The following is an 8,596-nucleotide window of genomic DNA, read 5'->3' on the forward strand; positions in this document are numbered from 1 at the left end:
GTTTGATACCAAAAGAAAATATTCACTGTCAGTTTTGCTTTTTGTGCTCATGTTGACTTCATAAAATATCCAAAAACACTGACGTTCTCCTTTCAGCGCGCGCGGATTACTCGACTTTTCGTCCTCAGTGCGCGTGCGATCGTAAAACTATAGGGAGCCACCTTAAATACTGATTATGTGAAAAGAGTTTGGGGAAATACAACACTAAAATAAGGTGGCATTGTGGGAAGCTTTATTATAACAAAATAGAGAAATTTACAGAGACCGTGGTAGTGTGAAATTCTTCAGAATGTGCAATGCTCTTACTTACAAACACTATTGAGTACAAGCTGAATAATGCGATAACAGCCAATATCCCTCATTGGCACTGTTCTTGAAAAACATTTGCCAGGAGTTGTAAAATAAGCCCTATTTATATTCGATTTTAAGTAAACCAGTAATATTAGTGTTTTAATATAAATCACTGACTTAACGCTTTTCTCAATACTGTAAAAAAAATCCAATTTCATGTTAAACCACACCTGAAAAAAGTAAAAATCGATCTACATTTGTCAAAAACGGGAACGGGAACGATGGTTAAAATTGATGAAAAGAGCATTTCGACATTATTTAGCTATTCGAATGAAGATATGATTATCAATCTTGTTTGACCATGCAGTCGTAGCCACCTTAATTGCATCCTCCGCAAGGCCTTTCGTTAGTACAATTACGAGACAAAGTCAGTTGGATGAATGATTTACAGTTCCCAGAACTGAATTGTCAGAGAAAAAGATTAATCCTCTTCAAGGTTTTTCTTCCAACTTTTTCCTTTACGGTTCCTCTTGCCTAGAAGATAATAAATTATAAAAGGTGAGTGCCTTTGTTCTTATTTGTTGTGTCTGTTGACTACTTGATCCTAGCAACTTTGAAGAAAAGTATCCAATGAAGACGCTTATTGAGAATAAGGGGAACCATCCTCGTAAATGGATCAAGAACGTTAAAATGTTAAGTGTCTTTTCTTTGGCTCTTTCAAGTTAAAATACTGTGTATAATATGTAATTATGAATCATAGTTGGCCAGGAAATATGGGATCCGTAGAGTAGGCAGCATAGAGGTTTTGGTGCTTCACAAATTCAACTGTGTTCGTTCTCAATTGGTTTCAAATTTTCTGGACTCCTAAACGACACTGGTCTGTATACGAAAAAGATCACCTTCCCTGGTTCCGATTGGTCATTTTTCTTCGAAGTGGCCAAATTCCATGCAGGTCAGAAATGGGTCGAGGGCTTCATTTTGAAATATTTGCAAAGCTCTATTTCAGTGCCCTCCAAACCGTCCACTTAAGTTCTATTCCTGTCTTAACATGTAATTAACGGCCTGTTGAGTTGATCTCCGTATACTGGAATTCAAAATGCTTCATTGTGCCCATACTAGTTCCACTCCTTTCTACAGCTAGAGACAATTTATGTATTTAAAAAGTAATTAGTTTTGCTCTGCTCCACCCCTCTAAATGTTGAGCTTACTGCAAAATTACCCACATGGAATTGTTTTGTGTTGCTACAGCATTGGAAGAGGAGAGGGAGGGCAGCCTATCAAAGAGTTTATGTTTGGTGTTTCCTGGGTTGAGTTTGCAAATTGCTGGAAACGTTATACTTTTAAAACAATCCCAAGTGCGTTTATCTTTGGAGAAAGCTGCTTTAGGTAGCCTTGGTGATAGCTTCAGTACAAGGCAGGAAAAAAAACACCACTTGCGATTGCCCAGGGCAAGTAAATTTTGCTCTTGGGCTAGTGAAAATGGAAGATTGATAGTCCGGTGGGCAAGTGAAATTAGCCTCAGCAGTCTTGTTAAGGCCGCTGCACACTAGCCGATTTTTTGTCGGCCGACAAAAAATCGGCTAGTGTGCGGCGGCCTTTAGTTGATAAGGAATGAACAAAGCAGACTTATTGGGCAATTAATATTTTAGTGGGGGCAACTGAAAACTGAAATGTACTGGCCCACTGAGCAACAGGATTTCATTGTTTTCCTGCCCTGCAGTACCATTCATTTTCTATTGGTGCCATTTTGTTCAGTTCATTTTTCCACATTTACTTTGATGTAAAAATACCTGTTGTAAGACCTTGGTGTAGGCCATCTACTAACTGCTTGTCAGCACCTAAAACAACAAAGAACTGAGTCAATTTAAATCACTATTACTGTTACTGTTATTAAAAACCATAAAATGTAACCCCTTTACAACGACCACAGAGGAGAAACAAAAATGGGGTCGTATAACATGTGTACGAGGGTAGATTCTAATTATGATAGCAGTACTGATGTGCGTAATGAAATATGCATTTTCCTTTAAATCATGTGACCAACGACTACCTTTTGGAGTCCGAACATCATGCTTTCACTTTGAATAATTTACTTCTTTGATACCATCATCCAAAATGCCTGATGAGCAATTATAAATTAGGGACAAGAAAGGTGGCAAATAGTAAAGATCAATTCCATTGACGTCATGATGCGCGTTCCAGTACGACTTTCCGGCCTTGCTTTTCCCTCGTGTAAGCCAGCTGTTTACTCCTCATTTTAACGCTTTTTTCACTGTTTAAACAGCCTAGTTCGAAGATAAAGTATGGAATCATAAAATTCCGTCCAAAATAAATGTTTCTTTGTCATTTCTGCAGAAAATTTAAACGATTTAACCATCTACCGTGAGCGACAGTCGTATTTGTACCGGGCCGAACAGTCGCAGATGACGAGCTCCGTATGTACTGAGCTGAGCTATAACTGTTTTTTGCTGTTCAAAATGTATTTTATTAGGATCAAACTTTTTTTCTTGCTGATCACGTTGTACAAACACCCTGATCCTGCTGTAATCGAGCTTTTTATCAGTATTATTTTGTTTTGTGGTTGAAATTAAGCCTGAGAGGCAAATCTACATAGGTCTCGCAGATGTAAAATGGATGCAGGAGAAAGAAATCCTCGTCATTAATCAAGCCTATGTGGTAGAATAGAATAAATTCCCTGGTTTTGGTGAACGAAGCCATTTTTGTTCAGACTCGTAGAGGCCGCACACGCCGTTGCGCATGCCGTACAGCACAATCTCAATCAAGTCCATCCTTCATTCATTCATGAGCGCGCACTTAAAGAAATAACCACGCGTGACACCACGCGTGTTTTCCTGATTTTTTTGACGTCAGCGTGACCAAATAAATGTTAATTTTGTCGCGTTCCCTTGGGTGAATTTTTCTTTAATTTGGCTCAGTTCTAACCACAAACAATTCCAATAAAATACCCTATTTTTGTGAAAATCTCTCAGAGCTAATCTAATATATTTAGAATAATGACAAATTACAGATTATTGGAAAAACCGTCTGAACAACCTTGACTTTTTACCAATTCAAAGTGTCAGGCAGTATCGTTTCCATGATGTGGAGAAGTATGAAACAATTTCACCAAAGGAAAGTATAAATATTAAGGAGTTTAGGTCAAAATGAGGAATACATCTGCCTGTCATTAGATTAGATGTTGCCATGGTAACGGCGTTAATCCAAAAGTTGACAACCAAAACATAAGCCTTATTTTAACAGTACCCATACTGGTAAATCTCTTCGGGTAAAACTTTAAGAGAAATTAACTAAGTTTCCTTTTCTAACTCGCGCTCTATAGAGAGGGTGTTCGTAATTACCCTAGGGAGCCACCTTAAAAATAACCAATGAAAATGCTTCATGGAGGCTGCTTTTGGTGTTTTTACTTTATGTGCACCACAACATAAATGGTAATTTTGCAATATATTGCTTATTTTGTTGCCTTTTAACGCAGCCTAACCTTAATAAATCAGTAACTGAAAGACTGACTGACTGATTTACTGACTGACTGACTGACTGACTGACTAAATTAATACATTAAGAAATAAATAAATATTATGACATTTACCTTTTCTAACCAGGGCAGCCTTTGTGAACTCTTCATCAAAGCCTGTTGATCAGATGTTGATATAAGAATCATGAACAAGTACTGTGAAACTAAAACAACTGATATTTTACTAGGCAGAGTTCATACTTAAGTTTTCACTTGTATTAAATGATTCTAAAAACTCATCACATGTGATCAGTCAGTCACATTTGATGAATTTCGCATTCGGATGGTAATATTTACCACTAATTAACCGAGAGTGAGGTCTTTACGGGAAAATCTCAAACCGGGACCATGCCGCATTAACCGAGCAATAGAGAGTTTAAGAAAGCCACGACGGCAACGGCAACGTCGCTAAACAAAAGGTTTAATGAGCAGAACAATGACTGTGCACGCGCGTTATGATTCTTGGTACATTTCTTTGCCGTCCCCTGCAAAACAAGAACGTGAAATGGCCAAATTCCGCGTTGTCTGAACAACGTAAACCACAACAGCTAAGGTTTGAAATTTCTATTTCAAATTTATCTCTGTGTCCCAGATTCAGTTTCGTGATACTTTTGACAGTCATAAACAAAGTAAATGACTTAAGAGTATCACGAGATTCGTAGGTAACATATAAATTCATTTTTTAATCGACGTTTTCCTCGGCGTCGTCGTCGTAGCTCCTTAAACTCCCTAATAGCAAAGTCAATACGGCAAGGCCGTGGCTTGAGATTTTTCCTTATGGACTGAATGTTCGAGGTTAATAAGTTGTTTATTATATGGCTTTTTGCTTTAGTTTAGCAGGCCCGTAATCGACCCGTGGGCATTACGGGAGAATAATGCCGTATATTAAGCTAATCAGAGCTCGCATTCTAAAGGCTACAAACACAAGCCATCTAACAAAGCGTTGTATTGTTTTTCCATTTTTTTTTTTCATCCACCTTATTGCCAAATTACATCATTTGATTACAAACTTCTGCAAGGAATTACTTTCCAACATGCCTGTCTGAGCATTTACTTAAACCTTTTGTGTAAAACATTGTGGTAACTGAAAAAACGTCAGTACTGTAGTGCTTTAATACACAGCTAATCCCAATAAACAGATTTACCAATTTGTCCACATCATCCTGGTCCATTCTGGCATTACTACTGGTACCTAAATATATAGAAATCAACAAAATTGAGACAGAATACTTAGTTGTTTGAGCCACTAGTTGGACATTTGTATAGAATTCTGTATAGTTTCTTTCAGTACCTCTCATTTCAATAAAAATATCATGAAATAAATATTTTAATTTTAATTATTATAACTTAGAGATATATCATTGCCATCAGAAAGTAGCGCAACTATTGCATTTCTAAAGTGCATTTATACTGCCAAATAAAATTTATAATTCATCACCTTCTTCCTTTCCAGTTTTTGGCCCTTTAGACCTATGAGATTCCATTTCTGCAGGTATCAAAGATGAAAAGACCACAGTCAATTATAACCATTTTTCATGGTTTGAACATACAAAGCGTATTACAAAGAGAACTGTTATTTATAGCATTAATTTTGATAGACAGTCAAGTCCTTTTTAGGACATAATTTGCTCTAACTTTGTCACGATAAAAGGGCATAATATTGTTCCAAAAAGGTATTTTCAGTATTTGGCGAACATTCTGAAGTAAAATTTCGTCATCATCAACAACAGTCTCCAAAGGGGTTGATACCTATAAAAACAATAATCTAGAACTTACTTTATTAGCATATTACAGAAATTGATTATAAAAAATTCATTAATACTCAATATAATTACTTTTGTGCTCTTGCCTGTAAATATGAAGAATCATGCAACATGCAGGAGTGAAATTTTATAATTTATTTTATTTTACCTGAAAGACCCCTTGGAAAACTATTTTCAAAAATTATGTTTACAAGTCCTGCTGCATTTTTAGTTTTGTGAATTTAAGAAAAGTTCAAAATACCTACAAATGCCCATGTGGGCCCCCAGAAAAATTGTTAAAATCATACATCTTTAACAAGTTAAGGTTGTGTGCATAAATGAAACATTGTGTAGAACATGTTCATGAATATAAAAATTAGGAGTCAGTGGGTTAAAGTGAGAAGCTAAATATTACCTTGTCATTTAAAATGGTATCCACAGGAACTGAAGTTCCACTGGCTGCTTCTTCACTCTTTAAAACAACATACAGTGTGTTACAGCATTTTTTTCTTTATTTATTTATGGATTCTACAAGAAGTGATAATTTAACATGGGCCACGAGCATCTTTGTCAATATTGCTAGCACTTTACATAGGTGATGGAACTGTGTAGCACAAGACTTTAAATTTATTATTTATAATTCTATGAGTCCTGGATTTTTTTTTTTTGAGATCAGGTGTAATGTCTCACAATATGGCAAAAGAGAAGGATTAAAAATTAATTTTTAATTGGCAGTACTTTATAAAGACAGACAGCACAGCTGTTAATGGGAACTACATTCTTTTGTTGTTAAGATTATTACTAACTGCTAGTAAGTTATAACTTGATCAATTTTAATTATTTTACCTCTTTGAGGACATCCCCAAAAACTTGATTCTCTGGTTTCTTCATATGCTGAACGAATGTTTGAAAACAAAACAGAAAAAGTGAGTTCTGTACATTGACTTTATTCCCAAGTTGGTATATAGACCACATTTCAAAAAAGCCAAAAAATTATTTCATGGTGTCTGTTATTGTTATCTCAAAAAAGGCTTTAAACATGACAAGGAGGTAAAAACAATGATAATACAAAAACATCAAAGAAAATATATTTTTGACAGATAATGTTATCTAGTAACTTTAACAACAGTTCAAACTTATTACTCAGGGGGCTAATGCAACCACCACCATGACAGAAACACGAATGCCACCAAACAAAAGATTCAATAAGCTGTATAAGGGCTATGCATCTGAGTTATCAATCTTGGTACATTTCTTAAATCAATCTACATTGTACAAAACAACAACTTGGAATAATAAAATTCTGCATACTGTTTGAGGAAAACGGAATCACTATCAATGGTGAATTTGTAAATTTTCAAGTTGGAATTCAACATGATCATATTTAGTTAGCTCTGACAGCTATAGACAAAGTGAATGCACGCATGCAGATTGTCATGAGATTATCATTATAGTTGTCCAACACATCACTGTCTTGGCTGCATAACTAATAACAGTCAAATGGAACCAGGGGAACAGTAAATGCTAGTCACAGTGGCAGTCACTCATTGACCTGTGACATCATATATCCTCAGTTCCTAGCCCTGGACACCTTTGGTGTGTTGTTTACTATCACCATCAAAAAATACTGTTAAAAGAATGTCACAAGTCTTCTCTATACGCATATACCTTCATCATTGTTGATTAGTATCTCGGTTGAAAAAAGGCGCCTTTGAACGTGCAAGCATCCTGACAACTGTCCTCTTCCTGGCAAAGTCAGTCATCCCACACATCCTCTTCCCAGTGAAAACAAGTGCTTCATCTACAAGTACTTTAAATCCTAAGACATCGCCACACTTCCATTTGGTTAAAGATGTTTTTGGGATAAAGAAATGCTTTGTCTGAAAAAAAAAATACAATTACATAGCCAAAATGAGATTGGTTAAACAGTATTAGGCTATAATGAGCAATGTGTCCTACATGTATGTGTGATTAATTCCTGCAGCCTGACTTACATGTAACTCAGGATTGTGTCATTTGTACATTATTTTTCACTCAAGCAAATTATAAGTTATTGCATTTGACATGTTATCCAAAAGTATATAATAAACCAAAACCAAATTAAGCAAGGCCTTTTCAGGAACAACGGAACAGCTTTGAACAATCCTGTTGACCACTGCCGTCATCTCTGCCACTTCCTCCTCATTATAATCAACAGCACTGTCTGCCCTCTCTTCATCTTGATCCAGAAGCTGCATGTGCCTGGGCACTACTTTCTCAGAGAAGAGGCTTTCTACTATATTAAGATAGGCTTCTTTCAATTGGAGTTTCCCTAGTATCTACAAGGAAACAAATTTCAAAATTAAGCTCCCTTGCGGTATTTTATTGATGTCAGTCTAAGGTAAAGCTATTACAAATAATTTGCCAAAAGTACATGTTGTAAGATTTTTTTATTTTCTTACTGTTAATGAATAACCCTCTATGACTCAATTCTTAAATACCATGACCACATCCATAACATATAACTGTTTCCCAGCTAACAGTCTAGGGAGTTTTGAAACCCAGGTTTCATAAATTTCATTCTATATTACTACCATTGATCTCATTCTTAATCTCCATAGCAATGTATGTCTGCTCAACAAAACTGTCTGTACAAAGATCAAGTCACAATCAAAAATATATAGTCTTGTGTTTGTAGCCCATCTTCATCTGTTGTCAGTGGTTATAGAGAGACTCAATTTTACAAGTACATTTAATTGTTCACAATGACTGCCTACTTTCTTGCACGATCACTGGCTTACATGTATTTTTATCATCAGTAGGAGTACAGACTCACAGCTGACATCATCGTCAACAGTTTCAGCGACATTTAGCATATGATTTTGCTTTCTCAATATAGCCAAAAATTGCATCTAAACAGGATTAACAGATAGCTAGCCTGAAGATCAGCTTGTGAATATAATGAATTCAACTGTGAAGTGAAAAAGATTGGGTAAATTATTGTAGTTTGGCATGAAAATTTACCGCAATACAGTAGAACCCTTTTTTTGCT

At 35.9% G+C, this 8,596-nt stretch overlaps 1 long non-coding RNA gene across 4 annotated transcripts; it reads right to left on the bottom strand.

Moving 5' to 3' along the window:
* Positions 1-215: 215 nt before the first annotated feature.
* LOC149095495 (uncharacterized) lies at positions 216-8,387 on the bottom strand. 4 transcript variants are annotated; one of them, XR_016204840.1, is made up of 8 exons: positions 7,234-8,387; positions 6,412-6,459; positions 5,981-6,037; positions 5,262-5,309; positions 4,969-5,015; positions 3,899-3,940; positions 2,082-2,129; positions 216-825 (listed from the first exon to the last, which is right to left on the bottom strand). It is a non-coding gene; the product is annotated as an uncharacterized LOC149095495 (long non-coding RNA). The 4 variants fall into 4 exon arrangements; XR_016204837.1 differs by lacking the exon at positions 7,234-8,387 and having other exon boundaries at positions 6,412-6,765; XR_016204838.1 differs by lacking the exons at positions 216-825; positions 7,234-8,387 and having other exon boundaries at positions 2,081-2,129; positions 6,412-6,765.
* Between the last annotated feature and the right edge of the window lie 209 nt (positions 8,388-8,596).

The sequence above is a fragment of the Orbicella faveolata genome, unplaced genomic scaffold (genome assembly GCF_042242905.1).
Source record: "Orbicella faveolata isolate gen_17 unplaced genomic scaffold, um_ofav_v1 contig_50, whole genome shotgun sequence".
Taxonomy (NCBI): Eukaryota; Metazoa; Cnidaria; class Anthozoa; order Scleractinia; family Merulinidae; genus Orbicella; species Orbicella faveolata.